Here is a 20,594-nt window from a genome sequence, read left to right on the forward strand (position 1 = left end):
CATTTCAGCAGCCAGATTTTCCTGGACTACCTTCTGCAGCATCCCTGAAACCCTCTTTAACACCTGGGATGAGGATCTCGCCTCCTAATTTCTGCCAGGACAAATTGTGCCCAAACACAGAGTCCTGCAGCTGTCCAAGTCCTGGCCTATGGGTTGGAAATTGCCATCCAGGTCAGGACTGATATTTATAAAAAATCCATCTATGGCAATTCTGCACCTCAGCTGCCTGGCTTAAATTTGATTTTTTTGTCTCCATGAACATGCACCTATTTCCTAAACCTTTTTTTAAGAAGTATTACCATAAAACAGCTCCTTCAAGAGCAATAACAAAGTCCCATAGTTTCAAGTCCATCAAAAAGACTTTGTCACACTACAAAATAGAGGTGTCTTCAGAGATAAACCTCTTGATCCCTAAAATAGCCCCCATCTAAACATAAATACAGAGTCCAAACACCTTCTCATGTAGTTCACAATTCCGCTCAAATAAAAACTGTTTACATCAATTCCATCAGCTGTCAGTTGACAGCACTTCTGTACCAAGTATGTGATTAATCCCTCATGTGAAAGTCACGAGTTATGTGAAAAGAAATGACAACCAACCTGTCTCACTACTCACAGCAGGGAGGAAATGCTGAGAACGAGGAGCTGGGCACAGCAAAACGTCGGCAGGACGAGGACCAGGTACAGAACAAGAAAGTTTCAGATTCACGCTGGATGCTGGTCCTCGGTGAATTCACGTCCATCTGTCAGCCTCACTTGGGACCTCGCTCCCTGATTCGAGCTGATGGCAAGGATCTGAGTCAAATAAGTGAATATTTTTGCTAAATGTTGTCTGTCACATCCCGTTAGTCCCGCTGGGTTCCCCGCCATACCATGTGGTGCAACATCGCGTGATGCAGCAGGGATGATTTCATGTGACATGACAGAGCAACACTGCTGCAAATTTTGGAATAAACACCTGTTTTTAGCAGTTATTTCATCTGCTGGAAGTGATTTCCTAAAACAGATAACCTGGGTCCTGCTACATTGCACTTTGCTCTTTGTGTATCTCTAATAACTTCCATATTTTGGTAATTTTCTATTATTCCATAAGCCACGTTGCCTTATAGGGTTGGATTTTCATGGTTTTTCTTTTCAACAGAAGTTAAAAATGAACTTACAAAAACTGGGAGAAAAGGAACTACTCTAAACCAAGAGGAGAAACATGGAAAAAGTTCTTATTATGGAAGGAAGGCTGTGTTAACAACAAAGAATGTATTTACCCACAGGTAAAAATAATAACAGGAACAAACTTTAGAAGACTTATTCTTCCTTCAGAAACCTCAGCAGAATGTTATAAGTGAAATCTGGGTAAAAATCTTCTCTCCTTGGAGAAATACAGACACAGAAAAGGCAAACATTTAACTGTTGATTTTGTACTTGCAGATGTAGGTTTTATGAATGGGAACATTTGCAATTAAAAAAAAAAAAAAACCAACAAGTTTTGGGTGACCCTTTCTAGAATTCTGCTTCATTATCCTTGACCTGACTGACAGAAATATTAGCAGTGGGGAATAAAACTGCTGGTTTAGTTATTTAAAAACTGAAGTAATTTATTCATCTTGAATAGATTCTCTCCTTCCAAAAATCCTTCCATCTGCATGTGAATGCATGAGAGCTAATTAAATTGGCAGCCATGGCTCTGTACTTCTCATTTGGAGGACCTTCATCTCAAGCTAGAAGAGCTTCATCCTCCAGGACCTTGTTAAAGAGGGAAAGGGAATCAAACACAAGTGCAAAGTTCAAAACAGACATGGATTTCAGGAAAAAAAAAAATATAAACCAAAATAATTAAATTTGGATCACCCTAGTCTTCTCAAAGGGAACAAAACTGGTCCCTTGACGCTCCAGAGATGGTTTCTGCACACTGGAGCTGGCAGAGAGATTTGGAATGTTCTTTGTGTACCTGGCACTTTGCTGGAAAAGCCACAATGTCACTGGGTCCCTGTTAGGATTCCACCTGTCCTTCCTACCCCTTGCCCAGGACAAGATGCCACCTCGCTGCATGGCAGGCAAAATTCTATATTTAACTAGAATTGCATTTCATAGAGGCATCACAAATCTTGGCATTTGATAGGACAAATGGAAATGGCCCCAAATTGCACCAGAAGAAAGGGGCTGGATATTGGGAAAAATTTCTTCAGAAAAAGCCTTGTCCAGCCCCAGCACTGGTGAAATCACCATCCATGGAAGGATATAAAAGATGTGTAGAAGTGGCATTTCAGGACAGGGTTCAGTGGTGGCTTTGGAAGTGCTGGAGGGACTGCTTGGACCTCTTGACGATTCTTTGCTAATATAAAAGTTTCCCTGGTTCCGTAATTCCACGATTCCATGAAACGTGGGCTGGGCTTCTGGTCAGCAAGGAGGAGAGGGCCTTGAGCCCTGCAAGGAGGGAGAAAAAGGCTGATTATTGCAGCAAAGGTGTCCTCCCACGGGGACTGTGCTGCTGTGTCACCCCGTGGTGGCCCTGGGGACTCCGGGGTCCCTCCCTGAGCACGGGCAGCCCCGGCAGGCAGCAGCAGCTCGGTGCTCCTCACCAGAAACAGGAGCTGCACTGGGATGCATTTTCTCCAAATGCACAGCACCTTGTGACCTTCAGTAAAAATTAAACACTCGGAGGGATTGGGCAAAGCAGATTTTAATTTCTAATAAATCCAGGCCGCCGGTGCCTCCCTTTGTAGAAAGGCCCCGAAGAGCTCCCGGGCTATGCGAGCCCTGCGAGCTGGCAATGTATTTTAATGTATTTATTTGATGATGCATTCATTCTTTCATTCATTCATCTATTCAGTCATTCATTCAGACACTTGTTCATTCATCCCTGTCCTTTTGCAGGAAGAGAACATAAGCCAGCAGTGGCATACTTCTTCACTGTCCTGATTTACAGCCACGGCTCTGAGTTGGTATCAATAAATCTCTTTGGCCTTCCTCAATCCAGCATTATCCCTCATTAGTGACTGGGATTTAAAAAAAGGGATTAAAAATAATATCAGATTATAAATAGATGGGTAGATATGTGTATTGTTTGCAGTGCTTTGATTAAAGTGCTGGGCTGCTGATGGGTTTTTTTTTTTCTCTTTTATTTAAAATCTCTCATATTCACAGTTCTCTGGACCTTGCAATTATTTTCACAAACAGTCCCTGATGTTTTATTAGCTGGCCCAAAAATTTTTTCTATCAGTGATGGATAACTGCCCTCCCAGAGGTTGTTGATGCCAAGGTGAGCTCTGCTGAGCCTGGCTCTCACCTCTGCCTTTGCCTGTGGGAGATTTTTTGGTGTTTTCTGGCCCAGGGAAATATTTATTTAAAACTATTTTAAAATAACCTTTGTGGGGCCATCCCAGCTCTGGCTGTCAGACTGTGTGGGTTGTGTCTAGAATTGCTTCCCCATCAGTGCTCTTCTCAGCCCAAACATGCACATTTTATCTGCTTCTGAGTATGCTTTAAACATGGGAATATTTTCTCTGAGGAGGACTGAACTGAAGGGGAACTACTCTCTGAGTTGGGATTACTCACCCTCTAATAGCTGCTGGAACAATTTTTCTCCCATATCTCTGAAATACCCTTAATTAATCTTGCCGACAACTTGCAACATAATTGTGTCCCTAAACTGTTAACCTTGAAAAATATTTGACAGTGTATTACCATCTCAGAAACTTGTTATCACAGGGAATAGAGTAAATCCATAAATATCCTGGTTTCTCTTGAAAGTCACAGAATAATTCTTTGTTGACAGTCTTTATGGTCTTTTCTTTTTTTTTTTTTTCTTCTTCCTGTCCCCTTAGTTTTATTTTTGACCTGGTGGCAGGAGATGCAGGAAAGAAAGGGGGAACGTTAGAAAAAACAAACGAACAGCAGTCTGGAAGAAAAGGTGGTTATATATTATGCATAACCTAGTGGTTTTTATACAAAGGAGCTGTCCCTTGCATTTCTTCCTCATTTGCATATTTTCAGGGCACCAGAGGACAGAGACACTGGATGGCACCAGCTGCCATCTGCAATCGGGTCACAACTGGTCCCTGCTAAACCAAAGAGACAAAAACACAACCCTGCAGTCCAGGGAGAGCAGAGCCCGAGCTGGCCCATCCACACAGCTGCTGCTCCCCAAATATTCAGCTCCTGCTGCATAGTTCAGTTTAGTTTTCATGTTTTCCAGATTCTGCACTGCCTCGGTGTGTGACTCTGAACTCCACACAAAGTGCCAGCAGCTCTCCTCACAGCTCAGAAATGTCACTACAGGACACGTGAAAGCACGACATGAGCCGCTGCTATTGCAAAGGTGATAAAGAAGAAGTTTATTTTTTGACTCCAGCATTTATACTTTTCCAAAGGCGACAGTGGATTGGAGGGTGAATGTGCCACGTCTCCGATGACATTGGACAAATGACCAGTACATCAAGTTTCTCCGCCTCTATGAAGGAATGGTAAATAGATTGTTTATAGAAAGTTGTGTGAGAAAGTTCTCTACGAGAATGTAAACTCAGAAGGCTTTAGAAAATCTTAAGAATCAGGGCAACACAGGCACACAGAACAATCCTTTTCCAGCCCCAGAACTGTGACAGCTTCAGGCCCAAAAAGTGCAAACAGCAGGGAATGGAGGAGAGCAAACTGGGAGGGTGGGACTGCACAACCTGGAGCTGGAATTGGACAATGAACCCCAAGATGGAAATGGACCAAAACTTATAAAATGTGAAAACTCATGGCCAGGAGTCTATCTTGGGTGTAGCCTTGGTTGGGCTCTTGTGCTGCCCGAGGTGTATCCTGTAAAGGCTTTTCCAGAAATGCCTGCTTTATCCTTTAACTCTGTTCCAGGAGGGAATGACGATGTCCCCCAGGCTGGCACCTGCTCAGTGGGGCTGGGACACCCAGAGGTGTGAGGCACCTGCCCTGCCCTGCCACCAGCGACCCTGGAAACCTGGGTAACTCCAATTAAAGTCATTAACATTTCTTCTCTTGGTCACAAACTGCTCTGTTTAACAGCCTGGCATCCACTGTTGCTAACAGCGATGGGCCTCTCCCAGGCCTGTCTGCTGTTCTCACTACGCTGCCATTTGAAATCACCAGGCAAAAAAAAAATTAATCAGGAGCTTAAAAAAGCTAAAGCAGACAGGCTGTTTCAGATTATTTCAGTATGTGTGCTCGCTGCACCAGCCAAATGTTCCTGTTAAAGCCATAGTCTGATTTTCCCCCTGAAAATCAGGTTATAAACAAAAGGATTAGACAGAGACCAACCCAGGCAGAGAATTTAGATCTGGGTTCAAATATGAGGTGGAAATGATGGAAATGCTTTGATTTGAGGCCTTCTCTATTTTAATAATAGTCCTTTTCAAATATATGTATCCTTTATGTATTTTTATATCAGGGATTAACTGTGTATTTTGGGAGAAAACAGAAAAGGAGGTCATTATTTTACAATTTAGTTTGGAGGAATTGGAAGGTGGGGATCATAGGGACAGCAAGAACAGCTGCATTTCTTATAATTTTCCCATTAGAATATACTAAATTCCACACTGCTGCTCCCTCATTTTTGCTATGTTTGTAGGTATTATTCTCATTTTTGGATCTAGCAGCCCAGACACTTGAAAAGAAGGTGACTGGTTTTCACTAAAGGAACACTTTCTCACTTAATTCAAACACTCATTCAGTTTGTATTTGCTAATCTTCATATAAAATTTAAAAATAAGAAAAAAACATGCAGCTAAATGATATTATATGAGGTTGATAATATGTGAGGTTGCAATGTGTATTCCCAAAAATTAAACTCAATATATATCATATATTTATACAACTGTACCTAAAAATGTTCCAAGAGAGATTTTGGGCAAGGGAGGGAGGGACAGGACAAGGGGCAAGGGTTTTCTATTGACAGAGGGTAGGGTTAAGGGATATTGGGAAGGAATTCCTCCTTGGGAGGGTGGGGAGGCCCTGGAATAGAACCAGGGATCTGTCACTGCAATTCCAACTACTTTGGGAGGGTTTCGTTTGTTGTTTTTTTTTTTTTTGCACAGAGTTCTGTTTGTCCTACACGTGCCACAGCTGCCTATTGAAGCACCAGCAAAAGCAAAAGCTTTGGGGAATTCCCAACAATGAAGTTGAAATTTCTTTCCTGGTTAGCATTCAGCCACACTGTAATGTTTAGCAGACATTTTCCCTTCTTCCAGTTTTCAATAGGCTGCATTTATCAGCATGGAGTAGCAATCAACATGTATTTGCTCATGTATTTATAAAAGTCAGCTGTGTGCTTCCACATTATTTCAATTTTTCCTTTAAAACCCCTTTGCTTTGTTTGCCTTCAGCAGGGCGGATTTGATGCGTGTATGGTTTGGTGTGCAATAAATCCAGGAGTATTAGCACAGGTATTTCATTAATAGCTAAAGTGAATTATTTATGGAGCCCCTTGTTCCATCCCCAGATTTATTTAATATTGGCATTATAGTATTAGATAAGTTATCTTCAAAAGAAAAAAAAAACAAACCTGGATTATTATTTGTATCTCTGCACTTAAAATGACAATTTCCTACTGGGAGATAAATTCTAATACCACTGGATTCTTGAGAAAATCATATATTCTGCAAAGTTCTGAAGGTGATCTGAGATAATTAAGCTGTGAATGGACAGTATTTCTAAAACTCTAAGGAATGACTGCTCTGGATCAAAATGATCAGAACAACCATGATTTACCCTGAGTGACCAAATCACTGATGTGATTGTTTTGTCCTTCCAGCAATATTTTTCCAAAGTAAAAAATGCAAAAATGCCCTATCCTTGAGGAAAACTTTGAGGAATTTAATTCTGAAAAGACAAAAATTTAATTTAATTCTGAGAAGTCAAAAAAAATTTGATTTTTTTTAGTGCTGCTTTTCTCAACCAGTTGATTACGGCTCGAAAGGGTCGTGAAAGGCAATTAGAAGACACAAGGTATTTAAAATCTTATTATCTCCCAAAATGAAATAAAAAGTCCAACTCCTACTCCCCCATTCCACTTATGCCACAATCCCCCAAAGTCCCACCAGCAACCTTCCCAAACACGCCCAACTGCACCACAGAATTGGGAATTATGGACACAGAGTGGAGAGGAATTTATTTTCCTGGAAGGGGGTCTTAAACAAATTACACAGAAAATAAAGGTCCACTTGACATATTGGTGTAGTCATTCATCAAATGTGTAAATTATGCATTCATTTATCTCCCCTCCTTATCTCATTGGCCTGTCTCATCAAATAGTTAAAACACTGTGCTTTCAGACATTTAGACCAAGCCACAGATTTTTTTTTTTAATAATATCCAGTTCAGAAGAGCACTTTGGCACTTGCCTGGACCCCACTGTCTCCAACTTAATGGGCATTAACTGTCCCAGCTGAGTTTCTGGAATAAAAGCCATTGATCTGTGTCAGTCAGGATCTTGAAAACTGAAGACCTGAGGTTTCAAATCCCAATCTGCTCATATGCATTAAAATAAGCTGGAAGTCTTCACCGGACTTGGGCTCAGGCTCTGACAACCCCAACTCCAGCTAAAATTCATTTGAGTAAACCTCAGAATAAAACTGAATATTTCCCTGGCAAGACAAAAAAGTTGAGATGATGATTGTGATATTATTATTTTCATTTATCATTATTATTGTTGATATCATTGCTACATAATCCTTTCTCTCTGTTCAGTGGAATGTCCATCCTGCAGCAGCAGTTGGGGATTTCTATCTAACAAATCAAACCCCAAGTGCAGTGAAATAGAGCTGGTGAGAGCTCAGGAAAATAATTCAGAGTAGAATGGATTCATTCAGGATGCTTTCCCTGTCTGCTGGCACATATGGAACACGTGGAGATCAGCTGAGCTGTAAGACAACATCAAGAATGGTCAAAAATTTCCTGGGGCAAACACCCCAAGGAGGGGAAGGATCCTTTTGGGGGCTGCAAGTAGGATAAATGGGATTAGAGGTGAAATGGAATTGAACATGAAGAATTTTTTTTTCCCAGCAGCACAACCAGCTAAACTGAAATAATCCCCAGGGAAGGGACAGAAATGCAGCTGTTTGGTGTCTGATGTTGGAAACACAGAGTGGAGAACAATTTTACATCTGCCCAGAGGTGCAGGGGCATCCTAAACCAACCTCACTGAATCCCTGACCTTTCCAACTGCCTGGGTTATTTGCAAGGAATATGGATCAGATCCCTAATTCCTGCACTGTGATACCTCCATTTGTACATGGTAGATCACAGCAGGTGTGCAGAATTAATGAGACACCATCATTAAATTTAAATTAATTTCTCTTTCTCAGATATAGAAAATTCCCACACAGCAAGTGGGGTTAAAAAAACAAGAATATGTTTGTTAATGTTCCTCAAGAAATGCTTCTCCGTAGAGGCCAGAGTCATAATTAAAGCTACTTAATCCAATCCCTCGAGATCTTTCCATACATGTTTCATGTCCCAGAGCAATTAGAAATATAAAGTTATTTAAAGCAAATCTGTCAGGAGGAAAACTGGACTGGTTTTCCTGCTCAGATCCCAGCGGGACAGGATGAGTCTGACTCCAACTGTGTCAGCTCACGGCACGGAGGAGAACAGGGATGGGAAGGAGAGGTTTGTGACACAGAGGTGGGCGAGCTGGAGGAGGAATCTCCCACTCTGCTGAGCTGTCCAGAGCCTAAGGAACAGCAGAATTAAGTCTGGTCTTTATTAAATCCTGGCTTTTAATAGGATCAGCCTGTATCTTCAATTCCTGAAATCCGAGTTCAGCCCGCTTCAGGTTGTTTTCTGTTGCTGTGGTCAGCCAAAACCCTGAGCCAAAGCCTTGCACTCCTTCCCCTGCCCCTGCTGACAACTGAGATGATATTTCTTAGTGGCTCTAACATGCAACCCCCTCCAATTCCCTCGTTTGGGGCTGACTTCCTTAGTGACCTCCCAGAGCAGCGTTTTTCCGAGTCAATAATTACATTTCCATTTTAACAGCAGGATTGTGAGCCCTGACATTGGGCTGTGTGGAAATGATGCTTCAAGAATCCTGGGATATCTCACCACCTCAACCTGCATGTCCAGGGAGAAGCAAAATGCAAATCCTCTTCATGAACCAGGCACCACCTCTGTAGAAGCCCAGGGAGATGAAATTTAACTTGGTCATGACCCACAAGATGGTTCTTATTAATACATTCTTCTCTTCGCTCTTCCCTCTCATCCTTCTCCCTCTCCAGACAGAGCAAAGTGTCCCCAGGACACCCAGAGGTGCAGGGAAGTGATTTGGCTTGGCCACACTTCTCCTGAGCTAAAGCAGAGCAGGAGCAGGCTCAAATTCAGATGAGATTAAGAAAAACCAGAGGCAGCAGAGACAAAAACTATGGAGTAACAAACAATATGAATTTTACCTCCCAGCAGAGGCACAGCCAACAGCAGCCTCGGAGTTTTCCTGCCCAAATCAAAACTCCCACAATCTTCAAGCGAGGCCAAGGATAAAACGTCAGTCCCAGCAAATGACATTACTTCTGTTGTTATTAAATCTTAGGAAGTTTGAGATGTCTGAAGGCCCAATCCACATAGGTGTTTGTTTATAGGTATGAATAATACATGCTAGATAATGTAAATTATGTATAGACCACCAATCCATCCCAGGCAAAGTGAGTTACTGAGCTTGATACCAGTTTGGTACCAGCTCATACCAGACCTGCTGATGCCAACATTGGCAACGCCTTCTCCTTGCCCTGGAGGATGTTCCATGAGCATGGAGCTCCTCAGCTGCTCCAGAAGGATTGAAGGACAGCTTATGGGGTAAAAAGAAACTTGAAAACACCTTGAAAAAGGCTGGAGATTTGCTGCAGTGCTGTATCCAAAGGAAAGTAAACACACATGGCTTCGTTACACAGCTCACTGCACCCAGCCAGGGAGATGCAATCCCTTTTCCCTGGCCACATTCTCCATCTCATCAGCGCTTTCTGTCCAGGAAAGCCAATAAAATAAGAATCTGTGTTGCCAAGGTGAAGCTTCAAGAGTTACAATTTTAAATTTCCTATTAGGGATAAGGTAAGATTTACGGGTGATATACTGATTTATAAATATGTTTAGACAGTGAGTATTTCTGGCTTTAGGCTGGAATCAGAAAGCTCAGTTTAAAGAAAGATTTTTAAAGGTTTTGTGGTACATAAAATAAATCCAACTTATACTTTCAAAGATCAGTCTGACTGTATAAAAGATGATGACGGCGACAGTGGGAAAAATGTTTCTTATATCCACAATGCTCCATTATTTTCTCATTAACCAGAGTTTTAAAGGGAATCATATTAGTGCCTCCAGAGGACGAGCTAAATAAACAGGAGCTACAAATTTATCTGTGCATTAAAACAAACGCTATGGTAACAGGTCTGATTGCTTTGGCTGCAGTTTCAAAACCTACAGGGTGTATTATCCTGAGATAATCTCACCCTTGGGTCCTCTATATATTAGATCTCCTACCTGTAATCCTGGGAGACACAGCCTGGCTAATAATGCTCCCCCTGCCCTTGGTTTGTCACAGCTGCACCATGCCTCTTCCAGCTTCAGATAACACATTGCCCAAGCCATTTCATTTTGATCATTCAGAATCAATCGTTTACGGCTGGAGAAGGTGCAAAGATTTATTTCCTTGGACAGCAGGGAGGATTTCCTGCAGCTGGTGGAGCAGGGGCAGTGCCATCCTTGGAGGCCAGTGATGGATAATCAGGGCATTGGGCACCCCAGGGTGGGCTTGATGGCCTTCACAGAATTCACGGAATCACAGAATTCCCAAAAGTCACAGAATTCACAGACTCACAGAACCACTGGGTTGGAAGAGACCTTCAGGATCATCGAGTCCAACCCAGCCCCAAAACCTCAACTCAACCTTGGCACCCAGAGCCACATCCAGGCTTTGTTAAACACACCCAGGGATGGGGACTCCACCACCTCCCTGGGCAGCCATTCCAGAACTTTATCACCTTTCTGTGAAAAACTTTTTCTTAATATCCAACTCTATTTTCCTTGACAAGGGAGCTCTCAACAGTTCATAGGCTCAGGATTCCCTGGATTGTCAGGGGCACACAAGGATCACCAAATCCAGCTCCTGGCTCTGCACAGCACCACCCCATGAACCCAAACATGTGACTGAGAGAGTTGTCCAAACACCTCCTGAAGGCTGAGCAGCAAACCACCCAACACAAAATTCCTTTGGCCACATCTTGGCGTTCCAAGCCTTGCTGGGGTCCCTCCCAACCCACCAGAGCAGGGGCACAACTCAGAGCTGTTCAGGCTTTGCTGCCTTCCCAACCATCTGTGAGAAACTCACACAGGGCTGGACTTCTGTCAAGAACTTGTATTTTTAAATCCTTTGTTTGAAGTCCTATGGGTGTAGGTTTAGTGGATTCAGGATGATTTCAGCCTACATCCATAATTTTCAGGTCATCACAGAAATCCCTTTGAGAACCCCATCAAAAGCTGAGCTGCAGGTGGTGAGGGATCCTCAGGCTCTGGTTGGGAGATCTGTGGTGGACCAGAGTTTGGAGAAGTGCACAGGGATGAGGACACAGGGTCCAGCTCTTTGCAGAGTGGGTGAAGTGATGCCTGAAGGGCTCAGATCCCCATGACACAAAAATCTGGGAAGCTGAAGGCATTATCCACTCTCCAGGCCTGAGCTTTTGGCCTGGCTTGTAAGGAGGGGGTTTACCTTTTCCATTTCACAGGAGGCTTTTGCCTTCCTTCACAAACTCCTGTCTTTTCAAACCAAGACAGATTTTCAGCAGCCAAACCCCTCTCAGAAGAACCTCACACTCACAAGATCTGAAGCAAATCGACCTCTCAGCACATCCCTCCATGCTGAATCAGCCAACAGCTGCTTTTCCTGCTTTTTCCCACTCATCCACAGCTGCCCTCCCCCTGTTCACTGCAGCACCACGATTCCCTGTGAGTGATTTTCCTGGATGAGCTGCAGCATGCTGGCGCTGGGGAGTGATTTACAGGTGATACCTTTTAAAAAAAGAAAATACTGCTGCTTTTCAACCTCTACAACAAATCCTGAGGGTTAGCAAAGAACCCCCCAAGGTCTCAGGCTGCTTGGGTTGCTTTTATATTCTCTTCCCAGGATAAATTGCTTGTGAGCATGCCTTCCCCTGTCACTTCTGCTGAGACACTTCTGAGTGTCAGAAATTCCTACACCTCCAAGCCAGCTGTTGAGAGGATCCCTGTTATTACCACGACGTTGTCAGCGACAATAACAACAGTTAATAAGTGATGCTAGGGACAAAAATGTCTGGTTCCTGTGTACAGCTTGTCATCTGCAGTCAAACCCAACACTGCTAAAGGAGCCTTTGGAGGGAGTGCTGAAAAAAGGGATCTCTTCTGGGAGAGGGCTCTGTTAAAAAGGCATCCATGTTTAATTCCACTTAATCTTCTCCAACTTAAAGGTGCTCATGTAAAAATCAGTCTGAGCCTGTACATGCGTGCATTAAAATTTTCTGAATTTTAAGGGGCTGTTCCAGCCTTCAGCAGGGTGAAAATTGAGGCTTGGACACAGTGCCTTGGGCAGTGCTACCAAAATCTCACTTGGGGACAGAATCAAGAGTTTGGACTCTCAATTAAGAGATAAAAAACACAAAAAAGCAGGTAATTTGTGTATTTGTGTACTTGTTGCCCTTGCTCTGAACACAAGATCACATTTTTTGCCCGACTTTGTCACAAATTCTTTGTGGCGAATTTGTTTTCTGTTTTGTATGGGTTAAAATCAGGGACTCGCTGATATTTGCCTCGGCAAATTGTTTATGGAGTGGTTTTTTGCACCTCTCAAGCAGAAAAAAAAATTAAAAGTGGGCCTGAAAAGGAGTTGATGTCACACCTGAGGGAGACACATCCCTGTGCTCTGCCTTACCCTTCTCATGGGTTTTCCAGCTCTGCAAAGATCTCCTGAAGGAAATCTCCCACCCTTACACACACTGTGTGTATTTTACCTCTCCCAATGTATTAAACAGCCCATGTAAGAAAAGTGGATAAATTATTGATCCTGTACAGGGGAGAACAGAGAGGATATTCCATGATGTGATGCAGCCAGCACACATTTCAGTGGGAATCCAGGTGAGGGGAGCCCTGTGGTTCACAGCTCAGGGCACTCCAGGTGGATCTCAGGCACTTTTCATTGTGGTTACCTCACTCAGGCTCTGAGCCTAAGCTGATAAAAAAGCTTCTACAAATTATTTAAGTGAGAAGCTCAGCTCTGTCTTCAAATGGAAATTGAAATTCCTTCCTTGTAAATCCAAGCCACGGGGAGATCCAGGCTTCCTGCTTCATTTTGATCTTTCGCAGCATTCATTGACTGCTTAATTTCTTACATTGAATTATTCCTTTTGGCTGGGAGGGGAGTCCTTTGTCTTCCACATCAGTCTGGATTTTCCCACCTCGGATAATTTCATCAGGTAATTTCCTTCTTGCATGACTTGAGGGCTTTGTACCTGAACATCGCCTCCAACTGACCACAGGTAGATGATCAAGCAAGGCAAAAAGTCAAGGAAAGCCAGAATTCTGTCCACCTGGGAAAAACCAGCAACTGCAAGATATTGATCTTTCTCATTTTGTATCTTTTTCTACCTTTTTAAGAGTTCCTTTTTTTTTTTTTTTTTAGATGTGGACGAAGGTCAAAGCCCATTTTGCCCAACAGCGCAGACTTTTGTGCTTTGTTTTGTGTCAACTTCATTTTATCAGTTCTTTTCCTTTGATTGAAGTGGAACATCAAACTGAAAATCACTCCTTCATCTCTTACACTGTGAGTCAGGGAGAGAAATCTTTACACTTTTTAGGAAATAATTGGGCAGTGCTGCAACAGGACCTCCTGAGAAAATCGTGGTAACAGCCTGTCATGGGCTTTGAGAGTAGAAAGGAGAAAAATTGTTTCATGAAAGCCTTTAAACAGTTGTATCTGCAGCCTTCAGGTGAGCGGATTCCATGTGGGCAGTGAGGAATAAATCAAGCTCTTACATAATTTTTTTCAGTCTGTATTGTTCCTGTCCCGAGCTCTACAATTTTGCAGATCATTTTGAGCATTTCAAAACCTGAAGGTTATTTTTAGCCCCTAAGAAGTAGCTTCCACATAAATAGTTGTTGCTAATGTATTATAAACTAGGATTAGCTTAATTAGGGACTTCACAGGAAAGTAATGACTGTTTAAGCCCTGAAAACAAGCTAATTATTTTGTATCAATCGTTGCTAACACTGTCTTCAGTTCTTCTTAAGGTGACTGTTCAAAAAGATGTATGGCAGACATGCTAATTAACAGATTTCTTGCCATTATGTTACCAGTTTTTGTAATATATTAAAATTCCACTTTTATTGTAATATATTAAATTCCTCTTTTATGTAACACTTCAGATATATATATATATATATATATACATTGTTGCTCAGGTTATTTGACAGCCTGATTCAGTGCTTTTTTAAGGTTACATCACCATCAAAGTTGCTGCCAGAACTGCAAAAGATCCAACAGTGATTTCTCCCCCTCTGCTCTGCTGGAAAAGCCAATATTTTCAGCATTTTTGCCACGAATTTTCATCAGTTCCTTCTATTTGTATTACTTCATCACAATCCGTTTGAAAGTGTTAAATAAATCCAAATTAATAAGGAGAATTTGAGGAGCTGAGCTCCCAAGGGGCAAGACCCCTTTAACAGCATCTGAAGCCCCTCTGGATCATTTCCTTCCCACTTGTCCTTTTCCTGCCACTCCACCTGTTGGGGCTCATGTTAAATACCAGGAGTTAGGGGATAGGAAACCCATAAAATTCCCACATTTTACAGAATACAATGAAATTTAATTTATGGCCCCTTTCTGTAACTAATGTTTGGAATGATATGGAATATCCAGCATTTAATTCTTATTGCTATTTCCCCCTTTTTTTTTTTGCAGATGACAGTTGTCTTTTCTTTAAAATCCTCTTTTTATTTTCAATTCCTCTGTTCTCACCTTTCATATTCAATATTTTTTCGCTGTGGCAGCCTCTGCACATCCCATTCCTTCAACTTCCCATGTGTTCCCACACATCCATATCTCCAGATCCCAGTGGTGGGTTTGCAATTAATGCCTCAATTTATCCTGCCACACCACCTCTCACAAAGTGGCAACAAAAGGTTCCTGGTTAGATCCCTGATTTCCATAAAAGAGCCCTGGAACTGAAGCAGATGAATTCTCAGCTCTGCTTTTCACCAGCACTGACTCTGGCTCATCCTAAATTTCCCATGGTGTTTGTCAAAGGAAATCCTGCCTTGGAAAAAGAGTAAAATGGACAAATGCAGAGATAAATACACAGGTGCGTGGTTTCAGTAAATACAAATATCTGTTTTTCAGCCTGAGGAATGCAATCCCACAGATCCTGCTGCATAGAAGGGGCTGACAGGAAATGATCACACTGTGATCAAGCAACCAGGCAGAGAATGCTGCTAGGTATTAAAATCCAAATTATTGACCTTCATCAGGCAGTGGCTGCTGTTAGGGCTTGTCAAATCCAAATTTTTGAGCTGGTGCCTTTCACAGGATCCCTGGGAATGAAGGAACAGAACATTCCAGCTCTGCAGCATCCCTGCTCCGGCTTTTTCCCCCTCTGAAACTTCCCACGGTGTCATCTGATCTACCCATGGCTGGATAATGCTGGTTCCAGAAGAAATCTGCCAGAGAAAATGAGAGTTCCTACATTTCCTGCTGGAACTGCCCATGAATTATGGCCCCAGCCAGCAATGAGCAGCTCCAGCTCTGTGGAAAGGCTCTGAAGGAGGAGAAATTCCATTTTTATTTTAATTTCATTTTCAAGGCATCCTCAGGACTGTCCCAAGCACTTGAAGGAATAGTGGGGAGTCACAAAGAAATCTTTTTTTTTCCTTCTCAGAGTCACAGCCAGGCAGCAGTGACACCTCCTGTGGCACAGAGAGCACAGGGACAGTCCTTCTTTTGTACCCTGAGGGCAATTCTTGTGGCAAATTTACCCCTGAGCTCAATTTTTGTGGCAAATTTACCCCTGAGCTCAATTTTTGTGGTAAATTTACCCCTGAGCTCAATTCTTGTGGCAAATTTACCCCTCTTGAGCTTAATTCTTGTGGTAAATTTACTCCTAAGCTCAATTCTTGAGGTAAATTTACCCCTGAGCAGCCCTTGGTGAAGCTCTCCCATGCAGGACACTCTGATTTACCACTGACATTCCCATCAAGTGAGTGTCACTGTCACTTATTGTTGTCATAACTGAATAATAATTCATTTTATGCTCAATATTTTGATCCTAAAGCAGATCCCAGCCTTCATGTCCTATAAATACCATCCCCAGCTTCCTCCCAAAGCCAGCTCTGCACCCCAGGGCGCCCTGGCAGAGCACCTTGGCCATGGACCCTCCTCAGGTGTTTCCACTTGATGAAACAATTAATTTTTTTGAGGTCTTTAATTGACATTGTGATCCCAAGAGCACAGTGGGAGTTAAATATTTCCTTTTTATAATTGCACATTTCACATGCTGGAAGCAATTTCTGGATTATATCCCCAGGACCATATTCTGCACCAGAATTGAAACTTTGTGATGGAAATTAATTACATTTTCGGTATGTCTGAATTACTGATGAGCCAAAAAAAAAAAAAAAAGAGTTTAAATGTTTTTGGAGAAAAAAAAATATGGTGCTGTGATCTCTTTTGTAAAATAGCTTCTCATGTCACCATTAAAGTTTGTTCTCTGCCTGAAAGTCCTGCATGGAAAAACCATGGCTACAGAATGTGGCCTTTCAAAGAAATGTTGCATGAGATGAAAAATATCACATCAGCTTTCAGAAGAGAAATCTGAGAAGAACTTGGAAAAATAAAAGCATTTCCAAGTCAAATATTTGAGATGAAGTGTTACCCATGGGAGCTTTCTTCATAAATACATAAAAGCAGCTTTTGGGGAATGCCCATAATTGCTGCATTACATATTCCTGCACTTGGCAAACTGATGCTTGAATTTGAAAATAAATCAATTTGGGCTTTTGCAAGCGAGAGGGAGAGGCAGAAAATATGTTTGTGTTGGGCTGCAGTAATTTTGGGAGTAGATCAGCAACTTTGGGGGCTTTAATGTGTCCACCAAGAAGGGCTTTTGTCTCCAAGCACAGCGCACCCCAAAAACAGGACAGGGGGGACAGAGGAAGGCAATTCCACGGGGTGTGGATGTGCTGCTGAGCTCTGCCTTGCCCAGGGGTATTTATAGATCTGTGGGGATGCTCAAGCTGAGCCAGGGTGGAACTGGGGCTGGGCACAGCCCACAGAGCTGATGGGAGGGGAAGGCGAGGAGAACAAAGGAACCACAGAGACCAGGTCGGGTCCTCCTGAGGAGGAGCAGGTGTGGGTTGGACAGAGCTGAAAGAGCAGCTGGATAAAGGACAGGGAGCACAGCACGCCCAGAGCAGGAGTTACTTCAAAGGAAAGCTTCTCTCATCCTACAAAAGGTTCTGCGTGTGCAGCCCTGAAAGGGAAGAGCTGGGAGCTGATGGATGGGGCAGGAGCTGGGCAGGAGCTCCTGACCTGCCCTGTCCTGGAGCACCCCCAGTGCTGCTCCTCACCCAGCTCAGCCCACCCCAATTCCATGCCCTAATTCCATATTTGGCTGTTCTGAAGGGTTGGGGTCGTGTAAACCCCGGCACAGCTTCCCCTCAGGAGCTCCAGCCCATGGGAGCCATGGACGGGCAGGTTTTGGGGGGTTGTGAGCTAATCCTGGTGTCCTGGAAATAGCCACTGGGTTTACAAATGGTTTCTGAACTGTCCTGTGAAGGGTTCTTGGAGTGCTCAGCGTTTTCCCACGATAATCCTGCACATCTGAGGCATTTAAACTGGTTTGCAGGCACAATTAATTAATTGCTCTTGCTGTTCCTTCGTTGAGTCACTCAGGAAAATTCCAAACAGAAAGAAAAAACAGTAGTTTCCTGGTTTTATTGCAAGAGTTTCAAATCCAGTCCAATAGGGTTTTTTTCCTAAATGATGTCCTACAAGACTTTGCAATAATTCTGCCCTCCTCCTTCTTAATCTCCCCAATTTTGCTAATTCCCTTCCAGGCTGGTGTGGCTCATCCTGGATGCCAGGACTCTCTGACCATGTGCAATGTTAAGGTTTTTTATTAAGTCTTCCAAAAATTACATGCAGGGTCGTAGCTTAATGAGAATTCTGTGAATCCTTAATAGAAATTTTAAAAGTTACTGATACCAATAGCTATTGACAACCAGCACGAGTCATTGTATATTTGTTTACAGTTTTATACATATATGTGAACTTTCCGACTCATTTATTGCCTTTACTGACATGAATAACCGAGGGCATGATTTATAATGATTTGTCATCTGGTATTAGATTATAAAAAGTTTAATTAATTTTTCATTAGCCACAGTTAATGATGGGCTTGTTAAGCATCTCGAGGTGAAGCCAAGAGCTATTAGCTGTATTAAAGACCAGTTTCAAGAGAATTACTCCTTTTATAATCCCCAAAATGAGTTATAATGTTATTTTCCCCTTTCAGAAAACTGATTTAAGCTATATAGATATATTAAAATCTATACAGAAGACAAACTTGAAGGCAAACTGTTCACATAATAACAATTATTGACCAAATTTTTCTCCAATTAAAATGAGATCAAATTTCTTGAGGATTCTTAAAAATCAACACATTGGTTTACCATGTAGCAAAGAACTGAACTAGAATGAGTGACTATTTGCAGGAATTGGCTTCCACAAGACTTCTGCTTATTGTCTCGACTGTTTACCTAATGAAAAGATAAGTTATGGTTTGAAAATTTATTTGAAAATCTAATTTGATTGAAAAATCCTTTTGTTCTGCTCTAGGACCTGTGCTGGGCGTGCATGGCAGTGGTGGTTAGGGAAGGATCCATGACTCAGAGAACTTGCAGAAGAATAAGAGATACCTGTGAGTAATCAGCATGGAAAAATGTGGGGGCAAAAAATGGAAATTTAAATTATTTTCCTTGCAAGATTTCTTTTGATTTTCAGAAAAAGCAAATACATTAAAACTGAAATGAAAATCTTAAAAATAAGTGTCTAAACATAGAGTGCTGCAAGGTGAATAGTCTTAAGGCTTATTTTAAACAGGTGGGAGGACCAGACCTATGGAAATCACTGGGAAACGTGCACAGAAACTCTATTTGGAGCTCAGAAACCTCAATTTCAGCAACCCTTGTCCATAATCTACATTTCTAGAAATGTATTTAACTGATGTAAACAGATTTATACGGGTATTGGTGTATGGCTGTGGCTGGAAACGTCCAAAACCAGCGGTACGGGGCTTGGAGCACCCTGGGATGGTGGAAGGTGGATGATTGGATGGTGCCTTCCAATCCAAACCATTCTCTGATGCTATTCCATGATTCTGTGACATTTCCTGAGATTGGAAATCTCCTCTGCACGGAGCTGTGCCAGTTCCTGTTGGAGTTCGGGATGCTGAGAGTTTTAGACTTTCTGTGCTGACAGATTCTGATCCCCCAGGAGAGGGGGTCACCTCCACCTGAGGCCGTGGAGAAGGCTTCCAACATGGATTGATAGCACTGGGATTGTGGGTGAGGAGTTGGAGTGGAAGTGTGTGGTGTCACAGGGTGAAAAACTTAAGAGTTTAGGGTTTTAGAATATAGCAATAGATATAGAGCGAGATGGAGCTTTTAGGGCAGAGGCTTCTTTCTTCTTCTTCCTCTTCTTCTTCCTCTTCTTCTTCATGGGTTCAGGTGGTATTTTGTAATTGGACAGAAAAGTCCACATTGTGGACTTCGAGTGATCAGTTATTGGGTTAAAAGTGAAAAGAATTTAGGTGTAATTTCTTCATTAGGTAGTTTAGCTTTAAAAGAAAGATAGTTAGTTAGTGTCAAGTTAGTCCCAAGAAACTCACTTCCTTATCAGCCTATGACACTTAGTTAGTTAGTTTAGCCTTGTAAAGAAAGCTAGTTAGCCATTTTGTAGCTTGTTAGTAGAATGCTGTAAAACTCATGACTTGTGATATAGAACACAAAATACCATCTCCAGTGTTTCAATCCCAATCTCTACAGAGGCAGGAAAAAGAAGCTATGTAGATATATTAAAATCCATATAGCAGACAAACTTTAAGGCAAACTGTTCATATAATAACAATTATTGACCAATTTTTTTCTCCAATTAAAATGAGATCAAATTTCTTGAGGATTCTTAAAAATCAATGCATTGGTTTACCATGTAGCAAAGAACCGAACTAGAATGAGTAACTATTTACAGGAATTGGCTGCCACAGGACTTCTACTTATTTACTCAACTGTTTACCTAATGAAACGATAAATCAGGGTTTAAAAACTTATTTAGAAATGTAATTTGATTGAAAAATCCTTTTCTTCTATGCTGGGTGTGCCTGGCATGGCCGAGAAGCTGCAAGTCCCCAGCAATGGAATCATTTATTGCCCATGCCCGGGGGCTGGAATTAGATGGGCTTTAAGGTCCTTTCCAAACCAAGCCATTCTGTGTGACACCAAGCAGACCAGCAGCAATATCTGGATGCTCCCTGACCTTCCTGATGCCCGAATTTCCCCCGGGAGAGGAGCCCGAGCAGCGC

At 42.3% G+C, this 20,594-nt stretch overlaps 1 long non-coding RNA gene across 1 annotated transcript in view; it reads right to left on the reverse strand.

Moving 5' to 3' along the window:
• Positions 1 to 19,715, reverse strand: part of LOC115496398 (uncharacterized) — a 43,136-nt gene extending 23,421 nt beyond the window's left edge. The window contains exon 1 of the long non-coding RNA XR_012057403.1: positions 617 to 19,715. This is a non-coding gene — a long non-coding RNA (uncharacterized lncRNA). The remainder of the gene's footprint in view (positions 1 to 616) is intronic.
• Positions 19,716 to 20,594: the final 879 nt, after the last annotated feature.

This window comes from Taeniopygia guttata, chromosome 9, assembly GCF_048771995.1.
Source record: "Taeniopygia guttata chromosome 9, bTaeGut7.mat, whole genome shotgun sequence".
In the NCBI taxonomy this organism is placed as follows: Eukaryota; Metazoa; Chordata; class Aves; order Passeriformes; family Estrildidae; genus Taeniopygia; species Taeniopygia guttata.